This window comes from Calidris pugnax, unplaced genomic scaffold (genome assembly GCF_001431845.1).
Source record: "Calidris pugnax isolate Ruff unplaced genomic scaffold, ASM143184v1 scaffold208, whole genome shotgun sequence".
Classification (NCBI taxonomy): Eukaryota; Metazoa; Chordata; class Aves; order Charadriiformes; family Scolopacidae; genus Calidris; species Calidris pugnax.
The window spans coordinates 2,013,875-2,030,041 of record NW_015090967.1 but is presented as its reverse complement, the minus strand read 5'-3'; the positions used below and the strand labels follow the sequence as shown (position 1 = coordinate 2,030,041).

The following is a 16,167-nucleotide window of genomic DNA, read 5'->3' as shown; positions in this document are numbered from 1 at the left end:
AGGAAATGTAAGCTTTATAAAACCGCATACAGCAGCAATCAAGGGCAAGGGTTTGTCACAATCACCAATCTGATTACAGACAAATGCCATACTTAACACCTGATACTACTAAGGAGAAGGCATTCTTAGAAACCTGTGTTTATGCACTCACTCCAGAGTAAGAATAACCACCCATAGAGTGGGTCCAGAGGAAGATGCTTTTAAGACTTATGTGCAGGAAAATCCTTGAGTAACTGCTTGTTACTTTAAGCTTCTGGAAAGAAGTGACATAAATGCTGGCATCTCAGTGAATACAAAGAATAAAATTAAATTTATGTGAAGAGTATGCACCGATAACAAAAGTTTTTTCATTTCACTCCTAACTGGAATTCTGATCTTACCTCTTCTCAAAAAAAAGAAATAATCGGCATAAGACTCAGGCAGCTAACTAGCATAACTTTATCCATAAAAAATCAAGTTGGTTTTAAAAGACTTTTATTTCCTTATCTCTGAGGAAGAAAACTCACTACATAATACACACAAACTGAATGTAAAAAGTTCTTCCCAATTTTATTTTTCACATAGCAAAAGTCTATGAAATAGCTGAACTTTGTGTTTAAAAATCTAATTTCAAAATTCTGCTCTAAGCAAATGTCCACTAGAAAAAAGTGAAATCAGATCAGTAAAAGCCAAACATCGGAGAGATGGCAGCCCGTTCATAGACAAAACGCAACCTTCCTCCAACTGAAGAGACATAGACTGACTGCAGTAAGGAGGAGTGAAGGAACTGCATTACCTTACAGAATGCTCCCTTGAAAAAGTAGATGGCTTTTTAATGACACTTTACAAGACCGACCAACTCTTTCATATAATGTGACCTCTTCCTTCACTACCCACATGAAGACTCAGAACTGAGATACTCATGACTTTAAATCACAAATAAAATTAAAGCTACAAAGAACTTTTTCAGCCTATTTTCAATATAACCAAAGTCCAGAAATCTAGTGAACTGACAGTCAAAGAAATTCAATTAAGTATTAATGGCTAACACATGACTTTGCAATTTATTAAACTCATTTGCATCTTCTTTCAGATACTGACAGTGCCCAAAACCTACAATATGTGGAAACTACTACTTTAAAAGTACTTTCTGTGTGGAAGCCTATAGTATGCATAAACAGACGACTGAAGAACTTGGAAAAGGTGAGATACTGTCCTCGTAACTGAAATTATTTTTGTAACCAGACTGCATAGGAAATAAGTTTTATTCCAGACTGAAGAATAACTTCAGCACTTTTTGTGCACTGTGGCTGAAACATTTTGTAAACAGCCTGCACAGTCCAGATTCTTAAGGCAGGTGTCAAACGCGACTCGGGACTTCCACAAAAATGCCTGGCTTTTGCAAGTGGCTATTGGCAGTAAAGAAGCTAGAAGAAAAATATATACACATTCTGCTCTGAGATTTATTCCTAAAATAAACTGGCCTGAAGATCGGGGAAGACACTGGATTTGCTAAACTGCTTTAAAAGACAAAGATCCTACTGGATGGATACAAGCCAGCATGTCAGGAGGTCACGTGCAACACTTGGAAAATTTACTGGCTACAATCTGACTAAGAGAAAAGCTTTATTATGTTTTTCAACAACTGCAACAGGCAAAACTTCATAGACACCACAAAGACTACTACAGGCATCTCACTCCCCAATATAAAACTTAATAAGCTATGCCATCAAGTCTTCATCTGTGCAACTTCTCTACTATTTCCAATTAACTAAGCTGAAGAGAGAAAGGGTAGGCAAAGCTTTTCGACTTTCTGAAAATTCCTAAATTTTCTTTTCTTTGGTAAAGAAGGGAGAAATCTGATTCTTTATTCACACAGACTACTTTTTTATCTTGTGCTGGGATTAAATAACATTATTGGTGAAGTGATGGGAAGAACAATTTGTTTCCCCTTTGTATAAAGAATCTACATTGATGCTTGCTGAATCTTAATTTTATACCATGGCAAACAGTGCAGAATTTCTTTTAATGAGTGACTTTGGAAATGTCCCTGCTTCACATTAAAAGCATTACATAACATGCATACACATGTTACAGTTAAAATAAGTAACCAGCAAGACAGCATACTGCTTGAGCTAAAGCAGTATCAGCTATTCATTAAAACTGAAAATGGAAATAAATTAAAACAAGATTTGTAAATGCCTAGTTTCAAACTGTGATTCTTTAAACATGCCAAAGACATGTTTGAAGAAGCTAAATCACTTGTCATGCACAGGAAAGAGATACAGCCAGTCTGCATTAAGCCTTCAGGTTGCCTCACCACCCTCATCATAATAGAGGTCTTCCTTATGTCCAATCTGAACCTACCGTCTCTCTGTTTAAAACTGTCACCCCTTATCCTGTCACTACAGGCTGTGGTAAAAAAATCTTTATGTAGTATTTCATAACAGTGGTAAGATAAAGGCACAACAAAGTTGGTGCAAAGAAACTGATGACACCAATTAAAAAAGACCTTTTTGCAGAAATGGGTGTCTTTAAATCAGAACAATAAAGTTTAGTCCCTTGGGACAGGAGAAGGTAGAACCTGAAGGCCTGAACTTAGCAAGTTTGACCAGCAGTGACAATTTGGATACTTAAAGAGTTTTGTCTATAGGGTTGTTTATGAAAATCAAATCTAAATCCAAGTGCTAAAGCACTGGAACAACTATTGGATATAACACAATTTGGATACTTAAAGAGTTTTGTCTATATGACTAAATCCAAGTGCTAAAGCACTGGAACGACTATTGGATATAATGATAAGAACTAACACTATGAATACTATTTTTTAGAACCTTACATTTGTGGAAGTGCATCAATAATAATGCTTTCTTTGGGTGTTTTTGGTTTTGCTTTTTTGGGTTTTTTTGGGGTTTTGTTGGTTTTAATTTTTTTATAAACTATTTTCTAGTTGTATTCCACAACAACAGAAAGAACACATTGAGGGTGGTTCTCAGTGTTAAATGTATTCAATAAATCAGAATGACTGCTTTTGTTCTAATTGCCTCGGATTTTGTCTTTGTTTAACTGCTTTTCGAGACATGGAAGCTAATACTTGGAATTCTCTTTAAAGAGCAATAAACAATGCAGTCATGGACTATACTTGACAATCAGAACTTTAGATTGGCCTTTTTAAGCACAAAATAGAGAAATTATTCTAGCCCACATATAGAGCCATACATGCTTAAACGTATGCAGCATATGCAAAGACAGTCACCGATATTACCATTTAACAACCAGAACACATTGGAGGGTGCGTACGGGGTTCCCAAAGAGCCAGCACTCCAGTTGCTTCTCCATTCCAGCATATCTTTCGCTATTATTACTCACATCAGTATGTTTGTCCATACTATAGCCACTTTAATGCAAGCACACTTATACTCAGATTAAGCGTGTAGCTCTACTTATGCATTTCAGTTTGGTGCACGCAGGACAGCAGAAATGACACTCTGTGTATGCATCACAGATCACTTAAAATTACTAGAGAACGGAACATTATAAACGAGACTATTCAATAATGTTAAATGAGTTCAGATGAAGTAAGGACACTATCAAACACTTAATATGTCATTAGCAACACCTAGGGAAGTTACATGGGCATGTCTACATATGAGTTCTAGGAAGTAGATTTTACTATGTGTAAGAAAATACCACAAATATATATATAAACACACACATATATATAAAACATCAACACAAAAGACAAGGTAAGACAATGTAACTTCAAGGATACAACCAGAAAAAAAAAAAAGCAGTCTGTAGATTACTAGCCACAGTCAGTCAGTAACAAGAGAAAAAGAATTCCTAGACATGCATTTAAAGACTTTCTTTTTGGGAATGCATATCACATTTGTCATAAATTATGAAATTAAGTAACAGTTACAGTCACTTGACTAAATCACAGAAGTATTAGAAAAACTACAGTTGCAAAAATAACTTCACAGACATGCAATGCCCACCTTCTACCTGTCTTAACACAACCAGCTGTGGAACAAGAATGGCTGGATATCACCCACGACTGAGTCTGAACATGCACATATGCAAATACAAGACTATTCCTTCGTAGCAGTTTTCAGGTAAACATTTGAGAATGCAATGGTTGCACAACTGAAATAGGTTGCAAGCTTCAAGGTGATTATCTTATACAGGTCTCTAACATCGTGAAAAAAACTGAAGAACAAGGTGAAAGATAAAAGGCTTGCCAATTACATTTAAAGAGTATTCCTATAGCATGATTTATCAGTGAACTGAATTTCGTTGAGAAAAGTTGTATCAAGGTCTGGTACTGCAAATAATCTGAACTGGCTTTTTGCATCATATAGCTAAATTGTTGCAAATTTGTACATATTCAAAGACAAAATGTTGACTCTATATGAGCTATTGTGTACCAGACTGTTTTCCAACAGCATCCAAACACAAAAATCAGGCATAAATTGAATGCAGTCAGGTTGGTGGGAAGGTTTTCTAAAGCATTCCAAACAGACCAGGGCACTACAGTAGGAAAGGAGTAGAAGTACTACATCAAATCACCTCAGGCGAGAAATTCCTATGGAAGCAAAGGCACCAAGCCTAGAAACAATTTGATAAAACAGTTGCCCTTTTTTTTTTCCCCACCAGTGGTATAAAAAACAGTTCTCAGAAAACACCAGAGTTCTGCAAACTGTGAATGTTTGAGCACAAATCACTTTTGCTTTAAGATTCTGAAATGTCAAACACAGCTCTACAGATAATGCTGAAAAACACTGTATTTTATAAATTGATTAAATAAAAAAAGGATCTTAACATCAAATTAGCAGACATACTTAAAACCCAAAGACCAAGGGCTAGAACTCCTCAGGTAGGAAATGAAAAGATCTCTTTCATACTTTTAACTCTAACTTCTATAATGGCTAAAGACAAGCGTATTTCTTTAAAACTTGACTAAGACAGATACTTGGTATCTCTCTTTGGGAATTTGTTACTGACATTTTGTCAAGAGCCACTAACAAAAACACTATTCATATAATGGGAAACAGGTGTCTGTATTCTTCCAACGTAGTTTTTCTTTTTCAAACAGTGGGCTTTGAAATGATGCAACAGTGTGCTTCATATGAAGGGATGGTGAGGAAATGAACTGACTTTTGCAAACCCAGTATTGTAATACGTGGTAATTACATAGTAATAACTCTCTAGTTTTTTAAGACGTATACCATTTGCCACTTAAGCATCGATTTTGTTACTGAGAATTACAGCTTTTCAGACTTGCCTATTTTAGAAACAAATTAATAACATTTTAAACTTGTCCCTACACAAAATGCATTATTGTTCTCCATTACCCTGAATTTTCCTCGCATTTTCTGTTTTCCTCTTCTGCACGCAATTCCCTGGATTGCTGGAGCAAAAATTGTCAAACGAAGGGAGGAAACTAGTAACAAATTTTTAACTTTATATCTGATTAACTGGAATTATTCAGAAAAGACAAAAAAGCAAACTATGAACAATTTAAGATTCTATTTTAGGAAGCAGAACTGTGCTTATAGTCTGATTTTTTTCTGGTTGTCAGCAAAACCAGTTACTATTGCTGTAAAAGAGTGGGGTAATGATGTTATGATATAAATGTTTGTATCAAACATACCAAGGCTTACAGAAGCAAAGTTTTGTGATAGGAATTTGAACAGCTACTTCTGAATTATAAATGACTGAAAATATCACCAGGTTAATGAACTCTCTGATCCAGGATGGTCAGGAGTATGAAAATGCCCCTCAGAAGAAGTGAAAAAAAAAAAAAAAAAAAGGAGGAGAGAGAAGAAAAAACACGACTCCACGCTATCTCTACCATATTAAACAGTTAAAGTTTTCCTATTGTACTGTAATTTAAAGCTGTCCAATGGAATAAAAACTGGATCAGTTACAGACATGTGAGGCCAAAAAATAAATTCTGAAGTGACCTACAGAGTCTAGAGGAGAAACAGCTGGAATCAATGAAGGCAAGTTTGGTACCAGTAAATTACGTTCTATTGCCAAGGACAGAAAACAGAAATGGAAAAGATGTGAGAAGGGAAGAATGATAATCAGCAAGCAGTCCAGCTACACTCATTTAATAAACCAGTTTAATCTTGTTTCATCAGTGTTGTACCCAAACTGTTCTTCACATAACAGAAGATGGCAACTACTCCAGAGGCTGCAAAGAAAACAGTCCAAGAGAGAAAATTTAATAATAATAATAGTTCTCAGAGCAAGGGAAGTACTTTATAAAATGCACTTACTGCCCCAGTTGCAAGCTTTAAAGGTTAGCCATGCTCAGTATTATGTAATGAGTGAAACATCTGCAGCCCTGGAAACATTCTTTGTTAGAGAACTCTTTCTGTAATTGGAAACTCCATTGGAACAAAGCCAAATATAGTAGCCTGAAACAAAAATAAAACAGTGGAGAAAAAGTCAAGAGACAATAGTCCAGTGGTTAACTCCCTTCTGGGAGCCCAAATCTCCTACATTGCCTTTCATAGGTTTTTTTGGTGTCCTTTTTTGCTTGGGGTGAGGACAATGTTTCAGTTTTGAGAGGTCAAAGGAGAGAAGAAAAGATGTTCTGTTTCAAATCCACTGGAGACTTTACTCAAAGTAAGCTGCAGGAGTTTGAGATACTCTCTTACTTGTTGATCTCTTTACTGACCGTTGAAGTAGTTAAACATTAGCATTGAAATTATTTTGTCAAGAGTCTCCAGCGACAGAGATTCGGCAGATCACAGAATTAAGCTTTGATTTCATCTTTGTTAGCTGCCTACAATACAATCAGCCATATGCCACTTGAAATTGTCTCCTAAAGGCTCCATAAATCTACAGTGGAAAACTCATTCACTGGTTTTGAGGAACATTATTTTCCTCGCTTTTATTTTTTTAGGAAAAAAAACCAAAACAAAACACACTGCAGGAAGAGGTCATTCTTCTCTGTAGGTCTCCCCATTAAGAGCTTTATCACATCAAATATAGACTGCTTCATCCACACTTTCAGAACCTATCCTCACCCCATGGAAAACCTTTACTGGCTATTAAGAGGATGACTCCCATTTCTGGTTGGCCTATGACACCAGCCTCAAATCACTCGGTTTCATGTCAGCATTTTCATTCTTTGTCGGCTGCTTTTCAAGCTTGGCAGGAGCTTATTAACACTTCAGAAGTCTGTCTTTTAATCTTCTTGCCAACTCCTCATTAAGAAACTCTCTTTTGCCAAGATGGCTTTAAAAAGTCCAAACCACACGCTTGACAGCAGTTAGAATATTCATGCTTTTTGTCTTAAAGCTGCAGCAGAAAGACTCTTACGGGAGGAACTGTCTTTTTGCTGTTTATGCTGCACCAGGCATACCACGATCTTGATCTGCAGCACGTTTTTGCAGTGAGGGTTTGCATTACCACATCTGCAGCAAATGGGGAGAAGAGCGTAGGCTGGGCTTCCGAGTTAGAGCAACCCCTCTCCATCACTCACTTCACAGGTCACCTTGCAACGAAGCTACTACAAACATCAAATGACGCGCAGAAAGCTTGAGCAGGCGTAGGGTTCCTGAAAATTTATGCCCTCAACTCTCCCAAGTGTTTTCTGCATTGTGAAACATTTTAGCAAAACTTTCTGAAGACAAGGTCTTTGCTTAGTACCTAAGCTCCTCTTCCCGTTCCTAGATAAAGACTAACAGAGAAATGAATCACAGCAATGTAAGGAAGCACAGTAACTGTCAGCGATTGCCTCCCATGATTCTAATTTATTTTAAAGAATATTCACAAGAGGACCTACGCAACCACACTGCAGACCACTTGCAACTCTAAAAGCCAGAACAAAATGGACCAAAGCCACCTAAAGGATAGTAACGTTATCTTAAGATTCAAAGTATGGAAGTGGAAAAAGCATTCACAAATAGAAGTCATCAAGTGGGCTGTGTATCTGCAAAAGCATAGATGTAGAGTGATTCAAACTCTTCGTTATGACTACAAGTCCTGCTCCAGAATAAACATTAAAATATTGCTTAAGCTTGTACTGACAAAGTTAATTTTTATCCACAGACAAGGAAATTTTTGTCATTATGTGGAAAATCTGACTTGCATTTTTCCTGTTTCTTTTCCATTAAAATTATCAGTCATTTCTGAGACAACCAGAACATCTGATTTTTACAGAGAAACTCATCACAAAAGCCAAGAAATTTTTTTCCCCCTCTGTATTCTGCAATATAGGTAAAGAAACTTATGTTTCCACCCCTTATAAGCCCTTGGTTATCAACCCTTGCTTCTTGCTGTGCTCACTTATATTTCTGGATATATATATATATTCAGGAGAACTGAGTATCTGAATCCATTAAAGCTCTTATTTCAGTCTTCTTAATGTGGACTTACTAGAATATTAAAACGATGTTGTTTATTATGTGAACTTCTGAATAAAATAATCACAAAAGATACTGTATCAGAAAAGTACTACTGACCACAGACAAATGTATCAAAAAGTATTTTCCTCAAACGCTTAAAAAAAAAAAGCTATTAAAGGATAGCAAGCCTGATGTTCTCTGTCATGAAGCCTTATCACTCATCAGATGGCAAGTAAACATGAAGTTGGACATTACACATATTTTGATCCTTCTCATAATATTATCTAATATGTTATTCATATATTCTAATATTATGTTATTCATATTATGTTACTCAAAATATCTACACCAGTGTGCTGAGTAATACGATAAGAGTTGTCAGACAAAACACTTAGTGGAAATTTGATTTTCTGGGATCAACTATACAGATTGATATATATACAGATTATATACAATAAAAGAAGTGCTTATGTCAGATCATTGCTAAAAGCACACCTGATTAATTACAATAAAAACAGAAGGAAGGGGAAAAAAAAATAGTTATCTCTTTTTAAAATTTCAGCCAACGTTACTAGCAGTCTCCAACACACTTGGCTAAAAATCTGGAGAAATATTCTTTCAAAGAGCCTACAACTTACCTATTATAAAAGTTAAATTTGCTTTCAGAATATTAAGTCATATTCTTTCTTGTGCAAGGAGAAAGCAATGCAAAAAGCCATGTCAACTTACTGTTTTATATTGTTGTGCCCCTCGTGTTGCTGTTATTATGCTTTATTACTTGCAACATCCATTTCTGTCATAATTTAATACATGCACTTGTCCTTCTATTTAGAATACTTTTTGCGCATGTTTTTATATATTTTTAATACATAATTTTGATACATAGTATTTTTATTGATGTAGTGATATACTAGAAATGAAAAATCTGGTTTCCTAAAGCAGGCTATGACTATTGCGTACATAATTCACAAGTGTTAGCATTCTTATTTCTAATTTAACCATCTACGAATAGATTTATTCAATTTACTTAGAGGACTGATCTCAGCTTTTTCCAAATCGCTTGGAAATTCAAGCAGACATCCTTTTCCAAGATTTCCTCATTTCCCTCCTACGACTTACACAACAGCACGGTCCTGGCACTCTACCCAATACTCAGTTGCTGTGGCATGCATAAAACGTTTTGAGACCCCTACGTTCATTTCTCTGCACAGGATAGAGTGCAATTCACAATTCCTCCTTCTGCAAAAAAAATTTAAAAAGCATGCCAGTCCTCACAATCTGCTCCCAAGTACGTAGTAGTGAAACATCTTCATTCTCCTCCACTGATATATTTTACATGTACAGCGGAGCAGCCTTACTGGTTCTAGGAAGAGGTAAGAGGGACAATACCTACACAGTCGGACGATTTACCCGAGAGGTGGGCTACTAGCATTTCTGTCCCTGCTCAAAAGAAAGGGCATCATACAAAGTCCTCTGTACAACAGTTTTAATGCTTTACACTCTCTTTTTTTACTTCTTTTTCTTATTCTGTCATTTTTAACAGATCTAGGGCAGCTTCAGTACTACATACAGACAAAAAGAATAGGCATACAAATGGAGTGATACGAGATAATTTTGCACTTACCAGCCTGAACAACTCAAATGCAAAGTATTTCAACTCAGACATTCAATCCAGCAAACGTATCAGTTAAGGAAGAGACAATTAGGCACTTGAATCTCAAAGCAACTTCCCTTCTCAGATTTGTGCATCATCTGGCTATTAATACAGCTAGGAAAACAGTTTAAAATTAGAGGAATGACTTAATAATAAGATTTTTTTCCCTAGCACAATCAGTTAGATCAAAGAGACTGAGAAGGAGAGGTTTTGAGATTAATAGTACGTACGCGGTACATCTGAATCTAACAGAAGAAAGAAGAAAAGCTATGAAAGTCTTTCTGCAGGATTTGTTCTGTTTTCTTTAAAATAAACTGAAATGTCACATTAGTCATTACATTCACAGTGAATGAGTCATTATAACCAAAGGAGCTTAAGGCTTTCACATGTAATTATCCTACAAGAAGATGCCTACAAAAAAAACGTTCAAAGCAGAAAAGCCACAAAGTATATACATCAGAGTTTGAAATGACACTGTCTTTTAAAAAAAGCATGGGTTACATACTGTGCTTTTTTTCAAAGGTAAACTTTCTACTTGATCTACCAATCCTGAACTACATATTTCTTCTTTTATTACATGTAATGTAGATTTGGTTTATTCCTAGAACAACTGTACCACCATAGCCAGGACTGCACAAAAGAATTCTGCTCTTCAGAAACATACAGATATTCTGGTATAAGCCCCTGTGTAAGTACACCACCAGCAGCAAAATCAACTTTTTTGTTTGCAAAGTCTGTTCTGTTTATGACTTGTGATTTTCTCATATCAGTGCAATTTCAAGTTTGTCTATATAGCTAATTAGTATTGGAAAACTTCAGTAATGTGCATATACTTTATCCATGTAACAAAATATAAACAGTCCTATACAGGGAGAATTATTATATTAAGCCTAAGGCATAACTAAAAGAAAAAAGAAAAAAAAAAGCTAAGTAAGGATGCATCCCCAAGGTTATGCAAGAATTGAAGGTCAGTAAAATTTAAGTCTTTCACTGATGATTCTAACTGCAAGAATTCACTTCGAGCCAAGTAAACATTGTACAGAAGTCATGTAGTCTTGCTTTTTCTGGTTTCATCACAACTTTGAGAAAACAGTAATATGTTTATGCAGTTAGGAAGTTTTGCTTTTTATATCCTGCTTATTCTTTAATATTCCAAACTGAAAACAAACCTGGATGTGACCAATAATAGGCATGCTGCTCCCATTCATTAACAAACCACATCTATACATCACATTGGTTCATGACTTAGAAAGCTTACAAGAAAATGACTTGGACTCTTCTTCCTCCTGCCAAATCCAAATTTTATTAGTAGACGTCTGCAGGACCTATCCAGAAAACTAAACTTAACTTTATGTGGTTAGCTTTCCTAGGTTTCTTCTACAGCAAGTGGAAGAGGAGCTCAAAATAATAACTGAGGGCACCTAAAGCCAGGCTTAAATTGGGAATTACCCCCTAAAAACTACGTGCTGGGTAACAGGGGAAGAAGGGTGCCAAGAAAGATGGATACCCCTAAACTCAAGTTTACTTCTGTCAATATATTCCTTTTCAGCCACATCTTTGGTGGTTTCAGAAGCTTAAGAGGTGTAAGACACGTGTTTTAAATACATTACATATTTCTCAGGCTATCCACATCCTTGAAAGTACTTTCTCTAGCAAACACAGAGCTTATTTTTTATGATTTGTTTTAAGGAAACCCGCAAAAGATGTTGTCTAGACCTTAAAAAAAACCTAAACCTCAGTGTCCTTAAATTCATATTACCTTCAAACACACCATTTTCTCCCACTTACACCTAGATATCCAGCAGTTTATATTCTCATCAGGGTCACCCATGACTTAAAATGTTAGAGGGAGGACTTAAGCGTGAGAAAGCAATGAAGACACAGGTACAAAAAACTCTCCAGTCTAGGCAAGCTGCTGCTGTTACTTCCAAGGACGGCTGGCTGATCTACTGTTCAGAACTGGCCACACCGGTTTTTGTATTTTGCAATAGTCCCATTCAATGATTAGAGTAACCAACTGAATAACCTGTTGCTGTGACTCAGCAGTTTTTCCTTTCTATAACTTTCTCTTAGACTGAGATGGATATCCTGTGGAAGTTTCACGGCTTAACTATATATCTATACATGGCTTGATTTTGATTTCTTGCTTTTCCTGAAACATTAAAGTGCCTGAACTTCTTTTTCTTCATACGCTGCTCCTAGGTAGCTGCTCTCTAGTAGTAGTTCTCTTTTTCCCAACTTGAACTACACCTTCATTCCCTCTTAAAGCAGAAAGATATAGTTTACCCATTATATAGACATGGTTGGAGGATATCCTACTCACAAGACTTCTACCTATGTCAGGGTTCTTATCTGGTGAGAGTACAGTTTCTTCCCCAGGGAATAAGGAAGAAGGCTGGAGCCATGTTATGTGACACCAGGAATAGCAGCACAGGTTTGCCAAACCGGTGAAGGAAAAAAAAAAAAAAAAAGAAAAAAAAAAAAAAAAGGAAAAAAAAAAAGGAGGGGGGGAGAGGGAGGGGCAGGGAGAAATTAGTTGGAAGAGAAGACTCGGATATGTTTATTCCACTGGAAAATAATTCTTTTGATCTTCAGGGAGGTGTGTGAATAAAAAAAAAAGGGGGGGAAAAAAAGGGAAAAAAAAAAAAAAAAAGTCTTGCTTTCAGCCACACAATGCCTCAACAAGAAAGACTTGCAAAGGGGAAGAGACGCACTGAAGAATGCATCAGGGTCTAGACTTCAGTTTAAGTTTTACTGATCAAAGTCTGTAATTAATTGCAACAGCAAAAATTATCACTGAAATGCACAAGTTAGGACAGAAAGCAAAAAACCATGGGGTTTTGGGCTCTCTAGTGAAAAATGTCTAAGTTTTGCAGTAAAGCTGCAATTTGTTCACAACTGGAGAACACTTTCATTTCAAGAGGAAGAAAGCTTCTACTACTTTGAAGAGTTGTAATTGTAAACTCAGCTTTTGCTGCCAGAACTGAACAACTTAATTTGCAAGTCAATCCCTGATTTACACTATTTTTAACATCTTTTAGACAGAAAAACACAGGCTTTTGGTTGATGCCTGAAAAGCATCAAGTCTCTTTAGAGAGGTTTTGGAGAGTAAAGGAAAGGAACTGAAGTGTCACAAAATGTGAAGATGAAAGCAGAATAAGGCAAAACTGGCTCAGTGCATTTAACTGAAACAAAATGAAAGGAATGTTTAATGACATACAAGCCAACCTTTAGGCAAGAAATCAGGGGTACCTTTTTTACTGTTCTCTATATCAACAATCTTGAGTACCCTGCTCTTGAAAAAAAAAAAAGTGAAAACAAAGAGTCACATGCATAAATAGAGAACATCATTATTATCTTTACTATTCTGAAAATAGTTTTCAATTTTCCTGTCTGCCAAAGCAAACAGTAAAAATAAGGACCACATTTATACGCTTGAAGAGCCTGTAAGTAGAAACAAAGGACTAGATTGAGATATCAACTAAGACAAAGCTTTCTGCTCTATTCCAGCTTGGAATGCACAGCACAGCATAACTGCATTTCTGAAACTTCAGAAGAAGTAAGCCTGTATGCGCACATTTTGTGACAGATGCAGCCACAAGAATAACTGAACATGAAAGAGCCACACTCAACTATAACCTATCTTGTTGTCCAGACACAGCCTTGAACTACGTCACTTCGCTTCTAACAACCATTTGCACAGAGGCCCAGGTTGCGAGCCTTCACCTCCACCAATTTGCAGAAAGCACACACTCTCGTTATCGTCACCGGCACTTCCAACACCACTACTTTTTTATCCAAGGGGAAAGGAGCAGCATCACATTTCTGCATAACTGAGAGCAAAAATTTTGAGGGATGGTTTTTGTAGCAAGACAGAATCTCAACAGTAAATCAAAAAACTCCAAAGACTTAGGTCTACAGTCCGAAGCACTGCAGGAGGAAAGCAAGTCTCACGCTGTACAGCGCAGCAAACTGATTCTCATTTTACAGATTTGAATAAGCAGCAATGGACAACTATCTGGCCAGTCACATGGGAAGCAATTTATTAACTATGACTATGATCCCCATGAACTATTTTAGAGGACACCTACACCAAGATCTTCAGTATCTCTGACATTATTCAAGAAAGCAGCATACTGAAGGTGCGTCATCTGTGCCTTGGGATGACTATCTAGCTAGCACAGGAAAAAAAAAAAAAGTCGTACAAGACAGATTTCTACAAAAACATGCCAGATTTGGAGGTTACAGGTGACTTTTGCTGCTATTTCAGTCAGCAGGCCAAGTTAATCAGAGAAGGAGACACTGCTACATGAAACCAGTAGACCATGAAACATGCAGCCTTTAAGCTTACTGCTCCATGCCTATGACTGCCATTGAAATGTATCTGAAAGCTTAACAAATAAGACAATCAGCCAAGAGACTTACAACTCTGGCAATATACCTTTTCTACCTCATTCCATCAAGACCTTTCTCCTATCACATTTTTAAGCAGACCCAGACACATGCATCAACGCTAGAATTCATCTATCCTTAAAGCACGCTGAGCTTGAATTCCAGATTCAATTCTCCATTGATCAAAGGCAGACCCAAGTAAGAAACAAACATAAGGAGCTACCATTTCAAGCACTACATTTCAAGAATATTTAGCACTGCTACTCCAAATGAGAATTCATACATGTTGAGTCAGAGGGTTGTTATTCATACCGCTGTCGGGATATGCCAGTTTTGCTTGAGCTTGATGATTTTCATTCAAAAAAAAAATACAAATGTTGATCAGAAAGAAATCCCCCACAAAATCTTCAGACAAGAAAACAAACATGAAAGATATGGTCCAAGAAGAGGTCATTACGATTACTTTTGGCTACAGAGAGCCCAACCTTAAACCAAGATGGAACAGCCAGAAGTAACACACTAATCCATAAGTATGTAAGAAAACGCCCATCTTGATTTATAAGATTTTTTAAAAACTAATCCAATTTTTGAGATTTTAGCAGTAGTAAGTGTCTATATGTGTTAGTAACCATTTTAACATAGAAGTCAGAAATCATGTAGGCAAGCCAATATTTACATTTCTGGTTTCTACTGAACTCTTTCATGGCACCACTCAAGACAGAATGCATTATTAGCATTTCATACCCTCTGGAATGGCAAAAAGCTGCCTGTAAGCCAATTATTTTTTAAAAAGTCTTAAAAAAAAGACTGTCACATTTATAATAAAAGCATCCTCAAGCTACCTAACACTTTTAATTATTTTTTTTTTAGTTTGTGTCCTTATTATTTGAAATAAATATGCTATTCTGCTTAGTAGTCTGGTTAGCCACTTAAGTTTGGTGATGACTGCTTTTCACAAGAAAATACAAATAAAAATCCTTTCATTTTCCAATGAGGTATCAAGTAATTTGCATTCCATCATTATTTTTCCCCCAAGAACACAGAGAACGTTCACTGCCTTAATTCCTAACATGCTACCTTAAAAAGAGTGATGCAAAAACTTTTACTAACTTTGTGTTTAGTCTACACAAGACAATAGCCAACAAAAGTAACCAAAAGCAAATCATTTTCAGTAACATGTCCTTGAACAGGCTCAAATTGAGCTTGGTTAAAAACGCCATAATAAGCCAAGAAAATACCAGAGAAGTCACCAGAAGACACACTAACACAGCTTACAGAAAAAAAATAAAAAAGCAAGAGGATCGAACGTCCTGACTGTTTACAAGCTAAATCCTCATGCAGATCTAAAAGTTTAGCCACAGGCATTAAGTTTGAAATCAGCACAACAGTCCACATTTGCAACGTGCTTGATCTTAACATCAAGAGAAAAGTGCATTAAAAAGATTGGTACAGAACAGGCACGTAATTTAGATTTGGTATAACTTTGTTCGGTTTTTGCATCCTTTCTGGGAGTGCAGCATCAAGAATATTTAAAGTTGTGCTTGGACCCTTCGGAAGATCGTGTTTGGCATTAACAGCAGAGTTAATCAGCATTTAAAGCCTCTGACAGCTTCTGTAAATATTTTTCCCCTATTTGACATAGGAAGGCACTAGCCTGTCACCAGATCCTGCTGCTACAGATTAACTGGTCACGCAGCAAAGACCCATCAGATATCTCCAGCTGATAGTAAAGGCTGATTAAAAGTTATGGCTTTAGGTTTTTTGGTTTTGTTTTGTTTT

General features: G+C 36.4%; 1 protein-coding gene across 4 annotated transcripts in view; it reads right to left on the bottom strand.

Annotated features, from left to right (window-relative positions):
• Positions 1–16,167, bottom strand: part of DENND4C (DENN/MADD domain containing 4C) — a 75,300-nt gene that overhangs the window by 58,126 nt on the left and 1,007 nt on the right. The window lies entirely within an intron of this gene.